This window comes from Neodiprion lecontei, chromosome 4, assembly GCF_021901455.1.
Source record: "Neodiprion lecontei isolate iyNeoLeco1 chromosome 4, iyNeoLeco1.1, whole genome shotgun sequence".
NCBI lineage: Eukaryota > Metazoa > Arthropoda > Insecta > Hymenoptera > Diprionidae > Neodiprion > Neodiprion lecontei.
In genome coordinates, this window is record NC_060263.1 from 13561911 (window position 1) to 13576664 (window position 14754).

Sequence of the window (14754 nt, forward strand, 5' to 3'; positions counted from 1 at the left end):
CGCTCAACAGTAAACCACTAGGTCAAAAAAATTAGGACCGAAATCATACTCGATGCGCTATCCGCTATCGTCCTCTACTCAATGAAGCGTTAATCGCCAGACTGTAATGCTCATTCACAAAAGCAGTCACTAAAGCCAATCCTGATGCGACACGCTAATCGCATTTCTAGACGTTATTTTTAAGTACGCCGGTACCCACGGTAATCGTATGGCTATGCCGAAACGCATCCTAACTCAATTCGCACTTGCAACTCCCGAAAGTTTACAAATCGCTCCGCTAATCCGAGCGTCCACGCACGATGATACGTGACCTACACGAGAGGTGACACTTTTACCTAAGCTGACTCGACTTGAACCCATGCAGCAGAGTTTGGCTGCACTCAGTTTAAAACAAAAGCGACTTTCCGCGTTATCGCGAGAACTCAGGCTACGGCCATCAACAAGGAGATCGGCAAACAAAGTTCGAGTGCTACATTAACTCAACAAGGAACTGGCCAACCGTTGACCGGTGCGCCGATCTAAATTGCACTCGAAATGCGTTCGCAAGGAATTAATAGTGCCTACCGCTTTGCAGCCACCCCAGGAAGTCGCCTACACCTGTCTCGGCCATGACGCACACAATTAATTAACTTTTGATTTCTTTGCAAACTTTGACCACCGCGAACTGTCGCCAGGACTCAAGTGTCGGGCTCCGCTAATCGGAGCCGCATTTCGAACATGCCTTGAACATAGGCGCTATCCGTCGTGAAAAACTCTCCCGCTCTCATTGGTGTTTTCTTTCCGAAATTCTTATAGCCCAACTTATCGCTATAGTTGGCTCCCGCTGTGACGGGGTGCTGATTGGCTGTCCAGTCTCCGATATCCCGTAGTTTGACAGTGGCGTGGTGACGACTTCGCGAGGTTGCCTGATGTCAGCGTGGTGAGGGGAGGCTACGGCCTGCCGGCCACCAACGGAAATTTCGTCCGCCTTGGGTTCCCTCGCGGCAGAGCTCTACGTTGACGATTTCTCCGTAGCCTCGTGTGAGCCCCTTCTTTCGTCGCGACCCGTCGCGACTGTGATCCGATAATGCTGTTCGAATTTGCCACCGATCCCGTGCATGATGTCGCATTTACTCGAAACCAAAAAAAATGAACAAAAATCCTGAAAAAATCGTATTCGCTCGACCGAAAATGGTCCCCTCTCAGAGTCTCGGATGCGTGACCTTTGTCCTGGCGCTCTTTTTCGAAATGATTAGCGGTCTGACCCGCGTGATCCCTAATTTCGAGTCTCATCTAGGATTCAGGGAGCCGTTTGGAACGCGCATCGGAAATGCCACGTTACAATATATGTCAGATCACACGAAATTTGACTCACTGACTGCCGCAGTGACACGGTTAAATACAGTTTTATTGCATATGCAGATCAATGATACAATATTCAGATATCGGTGTACTGATCTAGAACGTCTTCTCTCGGTCGTGGTCCCAAAAGAAGTGTCCAAAGCCTCCTTTGTTTCCACTTCCAAAAATTGCCGTCCCTCCGTCACGCAAGCCATTCGTTGTTTTTACCCTCCACACCACCCGTAAGGGGGTGAGTCTGTTCCCAGAATGCACGCATAAGGCGCAACCTCTTCTGCAGCCATAGAGCCCGATCCCTTGGCGCCTCGCATTTGGGTTTGCATAAGCATCGGCTGGGAATCGAGAACACTGTTTGGACGCAGCGTCGCTTGAAAATCTCGAACTCCTTGGCGATGCGACACGGCATTACTGACTAGAACGCGTCCCGAGTGCCAAATATTCATTTGTCCGATTTACTTCTGAAACAATAAAACAGACATCGAACGAACTAACATTGGTTCATGTTCGGCTTTCCTGACCATTCAAGTCTGCCATCCTTCTTTGGCCAAATCTCAAACGGAAGTCCAAAAATTCCATATCCAAGGCGCCAATGGCTCTGTAGGCATGCTTTGTTCGCATCCGTACAATTTCCAACCATTGCCCTACACTTACAATAGCTCTGCAGGCATGCTCCAAGCATCCTCACATGTTCCAACTACTGTCTTCACTTACAATAGCTTTGCAGGCATGCTGTAAGCATCCTCACATGTTCCAACTACTGCCTTCACTTACAATAGCTCTGCAGGCATGCTCTAATCATCCTCACATGTTCGAACTACTGCCTTCACTTACAATAGCTCTGCAGGCATGCTTTGTGCATCCGTACAATTTCTAACTATTGCGACATGCTGAATCATTCTCAAGTTACATTTAGGCTTTGGGTTCGAGGATTCTGGGTGATCAAGTTCAGCGAGCATCAAAAGCCAAAGTTGCACTCTCGAATTGAAACAACGATAACCCACAGAGTGCCCTGCTCTTTTTCGGATTTCTACACATAAATCCGATTCAACCAGAACCACATGTTCTCTCCGAATTCTCAGCAGAATTCGAAAACCAACAGAATCAAAAAAAATGCACGACCACTTATTGTCCCGATCTACGTGGGCACAATCTCTCTGCAAACCCCATGTTTGCGCTCATGAGCACAACTTTTGGTGCCGCCACAATTTTACAAAAACCCACGAATCGCTACACGATTCTGTGGTCGTCTTCTTCACTTTCTGCGACACAGCTGTCCTGACTCGTCTCATCCCCTGGAGCTGCGATCAGTTTATCATGATATACCTTAATGTTACTGCGTCCTCTCAACCCAGAGCCAAATTTTTGAACCAGATACCTATCGTTCGGAAGCACCGCAACGACTTCTACGGGACCGCGATATTTCGCGTCCAACTTCGTCTTTATCCTGTCATTGTTTCTCACCATTACAAAATCTCCAATTCTGAATGGCTTAACCGGTTTGTTCTTTCTATCGAACCTCTCTTTCTCCTTTGTGGCTTCTGCTGTCATGCTACTTGCAGCCTCTGCCCTACGTTCATTCAAATTATCGTTATCGGTTTCCACGCTACCGTGCTTCACGCGTTCAATCTCAATTGCATTTACTTTTGTACCAAATAAAATCTCAGCGGGACTCTTCCCTGTTGTTTTGTGAACAGTCGAATTTATCGCAAGTTGCACTCTGCCAACTCATTTTGCCATCTCTTTCCCTGGGCCTTGCTTACTGATAGCATATTCCTCATGGTCGACATGACCCTCTCAACCTGACCGTTAGCTCTCGGCGTCCCTGAAGCTATTAGATGTAACACGATATTCTTTTCCTCACAAAATTTCTTGAATCGCGCATTTGTAAACCCTGAACCTTGGTCACAAATAATTCGTTTCGGAACCCCAAAAATAAACGAGTGCTTCTCTATCTGACTAATTGCTGTTTCTGTATCCAGACGGTTTATCCAATTTAATGTTACAAATTTTGTGAATCCATCTATGATCACGAAAACGTATTCTTTCTTTTCCGAAGGATCTGATAGTTCACCCGATACATCTATGTGAATCGTATACCACGGAAAATTATCTTTTTCTATTGGATGCAACTGCGCTTGCATTGGTCTCGATCCTGATTTGCAAGTTTGACATAAAATGTAATTTTCTACAAATTTCTTAACCCACTTTGACGTATGAGGAAACCAGTAAAGTTCATACACTTTATCTAGAGTGTTTTCCCAGCCTAAATGGCAGATATTCGCGTGTACGTGGTGTATGAGTGACCATACCCGTGCGGAAATTCGGTCCGGGCGCTAGGTGGGCGATATTTAGTTTGGTTATACACTGGATGGGGGCTATCTGGGCAGACTCTCTAGCGCCGGACAAGGCGTGTAACGCTGAGCTGTATAGCCCAAATCTAGTTAGACTAGCTGGGCTCTGTCTGACATTCCCTACTAATATTGGACATTATATGGGGCTGGCTATGCAGCGCCCGATCCGCTCCCATTCAATTCAATGGGTTTCATATACTATACATAAACAAATCACTTTTTTTTAATATTCAACATATTATTTAATAAATCTGTTGACAGTACATTATCACATGAAGCTGAAGCTTCAGTCTCGTCATTATAACAGCAGAATATTCATAAGATTGTACTTGAAGTCGGTAACATCTTCATTTGTTGTGAAGTCAATTGTTATCTTGAGGTTCTTTTGCCTTGCGATGGCTTCTATAGCCATCCCAGTCTCGCGCGTTCGCAAGAACTTGACCTACTTTATCGAGGACAGATTTTTCGGAAATCCGGCACATAGCGCATATCCGGCACGATTGAAACATTGTTTTGCAAGCTTGTTAAAGCAGCTGAAAACATGAAAATGATTAAAAGTGAATTATGAGTAAACCTGTAAAATACTGATACATTATTATTAGAACTCGTGAGTGAGTGGACAATGGAGGTACCTTTGCTGTTAAAGTTCTGATGAAGAAATGTCTGTGACACACCATCTTCAAAAACAGTACGACTGTTTGAATCTGATGGAAAAGTTAAGAGAGGTGAAAAAAAAGTTTTTCAAATAAATTTCAGGTTGAAAAAATTGATTTTTATCCCATAAGTACTTATATTTAACTAAAATAAAGAGAATAACTCCAACTTCTTTGTATAAGAGCTAGTTAATATACAAAGAAACTTTGTTTTGCGAACAAGACATTTTTTCCCTGAATCATCTAGCAAGGGAACAAGATACTTATTCAAGAAAAAATTTGAACATTAAACTACTTACACGAAGTTTTTGTTGATACTGGTGTTTTCTGGTATGGATTATGGATTTTGAATTTTTTGAAAACTGTGTGTCAGAGCTACACAGAGGTATTTTTGCTGCACGTGGTGTGAAATGATGCACAGAAGTTGATGGGTGGCTTTCAGTATCAATTTCTTTAGGTATACGTGGAGAATGACCTTCAGATCTATATCTATGAGCTATATTCGAGTCTGTGATCGTGTGATAAACTTGTGTAAAAAACATAGATATGAATAATCGAAATAAATAAAATTGATTTAGTTCGGCTAACTAACCTTGAATGTCAGACAGTGAATCATCTCCTTCACTTCCGAAGTTGGTTATATCTCTTGAAAAAAAAAGTCTTAAATAAACAGATTCGAGAAAAGAAAAGGAAATGATGGAATAAAAATTTTGATTCTGATACCTTTTCGGCTAAACTTGCTTGGTTGTACAGATTTATCCGTCAACAATGTTTTATCAAGCTGCGTATTTAGGATTTTTTTCATTTTTGACTTTGAATAATCTGCAAGAAAAAAAGGAGGGTAGTGTGTAAAAAATTAGCTGTCATACGTACAACTGCGGAAAATAATTACTCACCGGAAGTAGTTGCTTTATCCGATGATAACACATTTGTATCACATTTGACACGTCTTCGTGGTGAAGAAGAAAATCGAATGATTACTAAAAATCGAGGAACTTTAAAAACGATACCAACAATAAGGTTTGAATTCCAAATGAAGCATATATGTATGTCAGAAATACACAAATAATGTGTGTTAAAAATAAAATAGAGAGAGCAAGAGTGTGCTCTCAAGACACAATAAATATCTCGCTGACGGCCGCAGTGACACAGCGTACAGAATTTATTAGATGATTTGATACATAGATTAAAAGATGCAGAATAAACGTTATAAAGAGATCTCTCGATGGTGGTGCTAGCGGAGTGTATCGCGCAGAGCCTTTTCAAATATGCTCTTTGTGACTCGATGACCCGAGAGAGAGAGTCCCCAAAATGCATTTCTCAAAAGCCTTTGCCCTTCTTTATTCTTTTTGTCCTAGGCCTCTACGCGATACAACCCACTCGTGGTACATGCACCACGCACCTCCAACAGGCTAAGTATTTCCTCAACATCCTGACGACATCTGGTCACTCGATGTTCGACATTTGACCCTCCATAAACGTCATAAAAATAGGTCGAGTGCGGCGTCCGGACTTCGTCTTCGACTGCGATGCGACATGTATATAATAGTGTCCCAATAAGAAAAAATGTAAAAATATGTCCACTTAAAGTCGTGAAATAATTGAAGAACAAATTCGTCCGATTGAAAATATGTACTTACATGTGAAAACGTTTTTTTATCGATTGTTGAGTCAAGGAATCAAACAATGATATAATTATGAAGATTAAAAATATAAGTCAGGGATTTCCCAGTCCAGGCCCATGTCAGTTTTGTTGTAGAAACTATTACAGGGAAGATTAATAACTTTCAACATGAGGTGCTATACAGCCCGCCCAAATAAAATTATTCACAGACAAACTGTATATTCACTGTCTAGTGCCCCAACAGTAGGGCGATCTTTGGATCCGTCCGTTCGGGGGCTAGTCTAATAGTGGGCAAGCCCAGTCAAATTTCTACACGGGTACCATCAGCCTTGGCACTACAGGTAACGTGATTTGCTTAGATTTTCTTTCTATCGTTCGCATCAAGATTTTGTCCTTAATTGAGTATGTCTTTGCGGTTTCCGCCCCTTCCATTACCTCGCGATACAAAGTTTTTATTTCCTCGTCCTTCTGCTGTGCTACGATCAACCAGTCATCAGCTAATTCGATTATTTTATTCACGTCGTCTTTGACTACTTTCAGTACATTCTTCTCTCCAAGTGGATTTCTAGAAACAAAATTGGCGTGCTTCATACGTTCACCCACGCGATATTCTATTTCAAATTCAAACGATTGCAAAAATGCCCACCAACGGTAAACTCGTGGCGTTAAATATTTTTTAAGGCTCGCAGCCTTCAGTGAGTTACAATCCGTCACAACTAGAAATTTGCGTCCAACTAGGTACTGTCTAAAGTGCTTTATTGCATTTACAACTGCAAGGGTCTCGAGTTCATACGAATGATAACGAGTTTCAGCGTCTATGGTACGTTTGCTATAATAAGCGACCGGATGTTTTTCTTTGTCAATGCGTTATAGTAATACAGCGCCATACCTAAGGGCACTAGCGTCAGTATGCAGTTCGATCGGAAGATTAGGGTCGAATATTCGCAGCAACGGTTCTGATGTTAAATGTTCAACGAGCTTGTTTCTAGCGTCGGTGTGTTCGTCTGTCCACGTTATCATCTTGGTGCTACCTGCAGTAAGTTTATAGAGAGGAGCTGCTACCTGCGAGAATCTTGGTATAAACCTACGAAAATAAGATGCTAATCCTAACAATTGCCTTACCTGGGTCTGCGTTCGGGGGATGGGCGATTGTACCAGAGCTTCGATTTTTCGAAGGTTGGGCCTCAGCTCTCCATGCGACACAGTGTGCCCCAGATAATCAATCTCAGTTTTCAAGAACTTACATTTCTTCAAATTGAATGAAAATCCATTCTCGGCTAATTTTGTCATTACGATATATATATATAGTATTTGAAACACTAACAGTTTCTTTTATTTCAGTGGCTGCGAAAGATTGTCTCTGCTTTATTGGCCCTAGAGACAAGAATGAGTTCGAAAATGAGACGATAGACGTTCTCCGGTGCATAAGAAAAAGATATCGCAATTATCAAAAGAAGTTGCTGAAACGAAAGAAAAGTAAAGTAAAAAAAAAAAAAAACATTCCAATTATCAACGAGAAAACGAATACATCGATGGAGAAGTACAGTATAATTTTAATAATCTCAGCGCTGATGAAATAATGAGTGAATTAAAACGACTTGAAAATTTGCAAGATTCGGAGGCCGAAATGAATTCTGACAGCGAGCTAAAGGATTACGAATTTGGTAATAACGAATTTCACGGTGACGACGAAGATGCGTTTTATAGTTGTAATTGAAGTTGTAGTAGATCTAGTTGCAAGATTATTGATGTCATGTTGAAAGTTTGATCATTTTTATAATCTTGTTATCCGTTGGAGTTCAAGAAGCCAATTACGTTATCAATCATTGGCATTAAGAAAGCTAGTCTGTTATTTTCCTATTATAATATCAGTTGTGTCGATAAAACATGCATGCTTAGTCATTTACCAAAGACTATATTACTGGATTCTATAATACTTCACTTTCAGTATTATTTTATGAGAAATATATATGCAAGAAGAAGTTTATTAATAATAATATGAGATGCAATGAAAAAGTCGCGCTGCCATATAATAACTCTGCAAGAAATCATTACCACAAAAAATTCAATATTGATATTGGATGAAATCAAAGTTATCGTACTACACTATTATTTTTGAAGAAATATATACAAAAGTTTATCACTAGTCACATAAGATGCAATGTAAAAGTTAGTGCTGCATTATTATTTTATAAGAATGTGGTACAAAAAAAAAAAAGTTTCTTATTTTTATAATAATGTAACGATTTAGGCGTTACGTTAATAAAATATGGATCCGCGAGTTTACTTATTATCAAATCAAAGGCGTGAACAAAAATATCGTGATAAATGCTTTTAATGCAATATACGTGTTTCTTGTTTAAAGTCTGAAACAAGACTGTTTTTACAATAATATCGGTTGGCGCAGCAACCTTATTCTTTTTAAAGACATAAGAGGTTTATAAACGTCTTTTATCTATGCTGACTACTAGATCATTAAAGAGGGGGCAAAACGGGTGATTTCACCTTTTGTAACACTACTCCCCCCCGAGGAAAAGAGTCGTCCCGACTCGGGAAAGATGAAACAATTATAAAAGTATTCTAGTAGTCAGTGCTCAAAGGTGAGTTGGAGCTGTGGCTCTAAAATTTAAGAACTCCCTTTTTTACTATCTGGCATTTGCCCACAGTCTCAAGGTAAACCACAGAAAACCTTGAGCAGATAGTTGAGCGTTAAATAATCTCAAAAATTTATGTGCCATGTTTTATAAAGGTTAGTGTTATTAAGTGTTATGTGGCTTCATGAATTCAAAGTTATCCGCAACGGCCCAGATTGATGTCGGGAAGAAATTCAATCTTCTTCATGAAGGATCCCTTCGAAACAGGTTCGGATGAAAACATCGAACCGAGAACCGACAATTCCAGGACCAAATAAGACGAAAACAGACTTCTCTTCATAGGAAATAAGGAAATCGGGGGGTGACTGAATCCAGAGCTTCTTCTGAGACAGCACACCCTAGAGTTTGGAGGACAAATGTGAGTGGTGGTATAACAATTCAAATTCACTGAGTGAATTTGGGAGAATACTTGAATAAAATAAATTGAATATGTATTCAAAAGAAAAGAAACGATCTTATCTGAATTATTTCAGCGTCCTTCTTCAAAATAAAACCACCAGTCATCCTCAGGAATCGGGGAAAAATTGGATGGGAAAAGGCTGTGTCGAGTAACCTGAAAAGTACTCACAAAAACTGACACTTAAGGTTAATAAAATGTGAAAATCAAGCAATCGCTCATCGACCTCGAAAAATAATCGTGGCTCTTTTCACATTAATAAAAGAAACCAAAGCCTATCCGACACAAAACTCGATTCTGAAGAAGAAATTTCTAGAAGGAAATAACCGAAGAAAACAAATCTCAAATTGATTAGCAACGCAGAAATAACAAATCATTACAAGAAAAATCCTCGTCGAAGACAGACTCAATTAGTTTTTTTTTTTTTTCAAAAAAAAAAAAAAATGTCAATCATAAAGACTCCACCCGTTTCCGCCCTCATCAATGCGGGCGTAATTACCTCCAGTTTTCCGTGGGAGGACATAAAAAATATGTCACAAGAGGAATTCAAGATCTATTTTGAAAATCAGTGGAAGACCCTGAAATGTGGTCGGGGTGAGACCGTAAGAGAAAAACATAAAATGGGGCTAATATGCCTAAACTGCTGGATTACTCGGTAAGTTCTCATGCAAATTTTAATCAAAAAAAATATATAAGTTCCCCGTGTCTGATTTATTTCAGCGCGGACATAAAGAACTTCTATGAGCTCAAGGAAACCCATCTTACCTTCGCGGGAGAGGGCAAAGCTTGTCGCGAATGTCGGAAGAATTTACTCGCAACAAACTCCACCGAAGACTGCAACGACTGTGCAGAGGTCAAGTCCGCCTTAAAGATTATAGCGGAACAAATTTTTGAAACTTAATTTTTTTTTTACATATGTAACCTCTTATTTCACCATTCGTTTTTTTTTTTTTATCTTGTTTTAATAAAAAAAATTAAACTTTGTTTTTCGTTTTTCTCTTAATTAAGAATACTTCTTCATTATTCATATCTGAATTAACCCCCGCACATCATAGACGTACAAAAATCTTTAAAAACTTGATCGGCCGTAGCTTCTGCATTGATAACTAAAACAGGAGCCGATAAAGAAGAAAAGGTTTGTTTCACTAGCCAATCTTCATGAACCTCATGGATAGTTCTGAGTAGCTCTAAAGAAATACTCGATTCTTCCTCACGAGAACGGGAACTAACTCGAGCAAAAGAAGTTTCTGGGGAAACTCGCAAATAAACAATCAAATCTACTCTGAGCTCAGGCGAGCGAATGAGAAGATCAAAATTTTTTGTCAATAAATGAGATTCGAAGTCGCGAAAATTACCTAATCTTCGACGAGCTTCTACAAAACAATTGCTACTGAATATCGATCTTTCCATCACCTTTACAGGCAATGAAGTCGTCTGCAGATGTCTATCTAACATAACCATTTGAGCGAAATGCTGAAAATAATAGCAATAACGATCTGGGTTCTGATACATCAAATCTAAAAGATTAATTCCAGCTACATTTCGATATTCTTCAAGAGGTTCTAAAAGTGTACAGACCTGGCGATCTGCTAAAAACCTCTTGGTGAAAGTTGTTTTTCCGCATCCGATATTTCCTTCAATAATAATCGTAAGCGGTCGAGTTTTACTCAAATGAATTCCGAAAGGTAAATTCTTCTCCCAATCGATGACCGACTGTAAAGAAGGCCAAATCGATCACAGTCGTCAAGGGTGTTCGTTTGAAGATCTAACCTTGAAGGATGTTCCTGGTCTTGGAGAGACTGTTCCAGGTTGATCCTCTTCAAAAGGAGCAAGACGATCCAAGTGAACCACTTTTTGACGCGAATGAGGAGATCTTCGGATTCTATAAACAACATCATTTATCCGGTTAACCACTAAGTAAGGGCCTTCCCAATTTCTTTGTAGCTTTGGACATCGTCCTTTCTGTCTTCGTGGTTGAAAAAGCCAAACAGAATCTCCAGGATTAAATTTTAAATCTCTGGCTCGAATATCATAGCGAGTTTTTAATTTATCTGAAGCCATAGAAATTCTATTCCTAGCAAAGTGATGAATTTCTTCTAAACGTTGTTGTAATAAAAAGGCATAATCTGTTTGATGCTGTTTTTGCACAGGAACAGGGCCTTTCTCTAAATCTGACGGAAGTCGAAGATTTCTTCCAGTAAGCATGAGGGCTGGCGTCTGCTTCGTCGTCTCGTGAATCGCAGATCTGTAAGATAAGAGGAAGAAAGGGATCCAGGAGTCCCAGTCTCTCTGATTCTGCTCTACGAAGGACGACAAATATTGTAGTAAAGTCCGATTCAGACGCTCTATCATGCCGTCAGATTGCGGATGCAAAGGAGTTGTACGAGTTTTTCTAACCCCTAAAATCTGAGTAACCTCTTTCATTAAGGTCGACTCAAAATTTCGGCCTTGATCAGTATGAAGTTCTAGAGGAACTCCGTGTCTACAAATAAATTCTTTAACGAATGCCTGTGCTACAGTAGAGGCTTCTTGATCAGCGAGAGGAACCACTTCTGGCCACTTAGTAAAATAATCAGCAATAACCAAAGCATATTTATTTCCAGAATGGGTTATCGGAAGAGGTCCAAGAATATCCATCGCTATTCTTTCAAGTGGAGCTCCCACGTTGTAAATTTGAAGAGAGCTTTGTCCCTTCGCTCGAGGTCCTTTCTTTGCCGTGCAGATTCGACATCTTCGACACCAATCTTCAACGTCCATCCGGCAACGGGGCCAAAAGTAGAAGTTGCGAATTCTGCCCAGAGTTTTATTTGACGCGAAGTGTCCGCCTGCAGGAGAATCATGATAAAGAGCAAGAATCTCTGGAACTCGTGACCTGGGAACCAAAAGTTGCCACTTGATTTCTTTCAAGTCTGCAGATTCCCATTTTCGGTATAAAATTCCATCAATTAAAAGAATAGAGTCCCATTGAGCCCAATAAATTTTCAAATCTGGCTCGGCTAAAGATATATCCTGCCAGTCTGGGCGAGTTTCTGCTTCTTTCCAAGACTTCACTTGATTCAAAGTGTCGTTCTCTTGTTGCGATTTTCTCCATTCCTCCTGGTTATTTTCGAAAGAAATCTTCCGTATTATAAGAGAGGGGTCACGATTTTTCTCTAATCGTGCACACTGTTTACACTCTGGCATTTCCTCGCAGGGTCTACGAGAGAGAGCATCCGCGTTTCCATGATGAATTCCTGCTCGATGACGAACATCAAAATCGTACTGACCGAGCCTTTCTAACCATCTAGCTACCTGACCTTCGGGAGATTTAAACGAAAGTAGCCACCTGAGAGAAGCATGATCTGTACGTATCAAAAATCTCCTGCCGTACAAATAATGGTGAAAATGTACTACGGTCTTAACAACAGCTAAAAGCTCTCTACGAGTGACACAATAATTCCTCTCGGTTTTACTCAAAACTCTGCTGAAATAGCTTATCACTCTCTCTTGACCTCCCTGAATTTGTGACAGAACCCCGCCTATTCCTGAAAGAGATGCATCCGTATCTAAAATAAAAGGAATTTCGACCTCTGGATAAGCTAAAATCGGCGAAGAAATAAGATTTTCCTTTAATTTCTTGAAAGCCTCTTCGCATTCCGGGGTCCAGTCAAAAAGAATCTTGATTCCGGTCAAATGATGGAGAGGTTTAGCTATACTAGCGAAACCTTTTACAAATCTTCTGTAATACGTACAAAGGCCTAAAAAGCTTTGAACTTGTTCTTTATTCTTAGGTGTCGGCCAAGAAGAAACCTTCTCTATTTTGGATGGGTCGGTCTTCACACCTTGTGCTGAAACGATATGTCCGAGGAAGCCTACTTCTTTCTGGAACAGATGACATTTTTTCGGGCTCATTTTCAGACCTGCTTGCTTCAGCCTAGCGAAAACTTGTCTGAGATTTTGAACTTCTTCTTCAAAGTTCTTGCCAAAAACGATTATATCGTCTAAATAAACGAGGCATATTTTGCCCGTGAGCCCATGGAGAACAGCCTCCATCATTCGTTCAAAGGTAGCCGGGGCATTACTCAAACCAAAAGGCATAACCTTGAACTGCCATAATCCTCCTAAACCCGTAACAAAAGCTGTTTTTTCTTTATCTAGAGGATCCATTTCGACCTGCCAATATCCGCTCTGAAGATCTATGGTGCTGAACCAAGTTGCACCAGCTATCAGGTCGAGGGTCTCGTCGATTTTGGGTAGAGGGTAAGAATCTTTCTTCGTTATATCGTTCAGCTTCCTGTAATCGATACAAAATCGTTTGGATCCGTCCTTTTTGTTAACAAGGACGATTGGTGAAGCCCAGGGACTAGACGATGGCTCAATCACATCGTTCGCTAGCATGTCTTCCACAAGCTTCTTCACCTCTTCTCGGGCGTTGAGAGCGAGTCTTCGAGGAGCTTGTTTAATTGGTGAACTCTCTCCGACGTCGATCTTGTGCTTGACAGAAGTACATCGGCCCTTATCACCACTATCTTTGGCAAAAGAATCTTTAAATTCTAGCAAAAGAGATTTAAACGATTCTTCCTGAGCTGAATTTAACGAAATCGAAGATTTCTCAACAAGGCTCCGTAAATGAAGAGGAAAATGTTGTTGCAAATCATCTTCCGACAGTTCTATTTCTCGAATTCTAGGAGGAGTCCAATAAATTCCATTCCTATTTGTACAAAGAGTTATTTCGCGATTGTTTGAAGCTAGTGAATTTCTCTTAGTCGAGATAACACAGTTATGAGCTGTAAGAAAGTCTATTCCCAAAATACCTTCATCCTCTATATCTGCTATAAAAACCTTATGTGGAGAGTCGATACACCCAAAAAGGTTAATTTGGACAGTAGCCTGTCTCAAAACCGGGGTCGTCTCTCCAGTGGCTGTTCGCAGAGAAAAAGAGGGAACAATCTGGTCATCGGATTTAAAGAGATCCGATCGAACTACGGTTACTTCCGCGCCCGTGTCTATTACCCACAGACAATCGACGCCATTAACAGTACCACGCGCGTAAAGACCAGACTGTCGCAGACTTCTAATTAAAAACTGTTCTCTAAGAGGGCTTTCACTACCAACAATCTGCGATGATTTCCGCCCTGACAAATCATCTGAAACTAGTTTTTTGAGTGAGTTCCTGTTGAAGAACTCGATTGAGGATCTGCTTCCCCTTTTTCTATATTTTTCTTACGCCAATTATAAGAATTTGGATTCGAGCCTTGCATCGGCTTTCCACTAATTTTTTTAATTAAAAAACAATGATTGGCGTCGTGGCCTGTTTTTTTACAAAATATACAAGTCAAGCTAGTTTGACTTGTCACAACCACGTTTTTATTTATACGCTCGTTTCGACGGTTTTGAAAAGAACCTCGATTTCTTGATTTAAAATTGTTACCGTTATTTCTATTTTTATAATTTTGAGGTTTTGGCTCCTCCGAGTATTCAAAACTCTGTCTTCCTGAGGTGTTTTCAGACACCTCAATCCGACGAAGTTTGCTCAACCCAAAATATTGCTTTCTCATTGCCTCCACCTCGAGGGCTTTGGCGGTTGCCTCCCGCAGAGAAGTGAGGCCCGACGTTCCAACGGCCATTTTAATTTCCGGATCATTAATCGCATTCAAAAAAGCTTGCGTTGCTAATAAGTTACGAGACGGCTCGTGATCCGGCAAAGCTATACGAGAAAGCCGTTCAATGTCCTGACTAAGAGACGCAAGGTCTTCGT